The sequence below is a fragment of the Echinops telfairi genome, unplaced genomic scaffold (assembly GCF_000313985.2).
Source record: "Echinops telfairi isolate 266 unplaced genomic scaffold, ASM31398v2 ScPeMD7_7421;HRSCAF=8459, whole genome shotgun sequence".
Taxonomy (NCBI): domain Eukaryota; kingdom Metazoa; phylum Chordata; class Mammalia; order Afrosoricida; family Tenrecidae; genus Echinops; species Echinops telfairi.
In genome coordinates this window covers 16,569,575-16,570,706 of record NW_022111321.1, presented here as the reverse complement: position 1 = coordinate 16,570,706, position 1,132 = coordinate 16,569,575, and the positions used below count along the sequence as shown (strand labels likewise).

General features: G+C 42.6%; 1 protein-coding gene across 1 annotated transcript in view; it reads left to right on the top strand.

Moving 5' to 3' along the window:
- The window catches only part of CWF19L2 (CWF19 like cell cycle control factor 2), a 133,822-nt gene that overhangs the window by 88,072 nt on the left and 44,618 nt on the right, over nucleotides 1-1,132 (top strand). The window lies entirely within an intron of this gene.

Below are 1,132 nucleotides of genomic sequence, written 5' to 3'. Positions count from 1 at the left end.
CTCTCCCCACCTTCATCTCCTATGTAAGAGTCTCTTCTACACATGAATGAGCATGTGCTGCAAAGAATCTTCTTTGGATTATAAAAAGCTTCGTATGCTGTTGTCCTGACTGGGCTAACCAGTAACGTGGGATGAAATGTATATTTGAACTCCAGAGATATATTATGGACACTTGTTTGAGAAATTTCCAGAATTTTTTTTTTAAGAATTAACTAGAGAGGGCCGGGGAGTTAACCAGAAATGTATTGTCACTTCTCTCAAAAATCTTACTGTTACTCTGTGATGTTTTTAACATAAGAACAGTTGCCAGCATGGCACCGGACTGGCCAGGGTTTTGTTCTGTGGCACTCAGAGTCGTTAAGAGTTGGACTTTGCTTAACAGCACCTAGCAACAAATGCTTTATAACTGAAAGCTTTATGCCTACATTTATTTTAAAATGAGTTTGATTCTGGTGAAGAGTGTGTGTTTCTAATATGTTTCATTGGCGCACCCTGGTGCTGCAGAGGCTCAGTGCCTGGTTGTCCCCAAGGCTGTGCTGTGGCCCCTGGCTGCTCCATGCGGGGAAGGCGTAGTCTTCTTCCGTCCAGATGACAGCCCTGGGCACACAGGCTGAGTCTGTTCCGTCCATAGGGTGGCCATCAAATCAGTGGCACACAACGACGACAAATTGACTTGGAAGGTGACCCCCTTTCAATTTTGTCAAGTGTTATAGTTTATATGATATAGTTTAAGGTTAGAAGGAAAGTTTTCCAAATTTGTGTCCCTTCACTGATCCATTTTCCCCAAGCCTTGCTTTTCAAGAAACAGCCTATGGGTCCAAGAACTCCTTGCAGCCATCTAGTTCAAGCGGTTGCTTTGAGAACAAGTGACTATTGGGGTGGCCATTTTCCATCAACAGCCGCTTGTGTCATAGAATAGGAATTGATCTTTTAGGACATCCATGAGATAAAACTTGATCTGTAACGTATATATAGACATTGTTTCAGGTTAGTTTATAAGCTAGGCTTTCCTAATCTATGTTGCTCACTTGGACTGATACTGAGAAACTCTTCATTTCACCTGGAATTAATCCTGTTCTTTGGAGGTCTTCTGTCTCTTTCTGCCCCCTTATTTCCCTTTCTCAGCGATAGG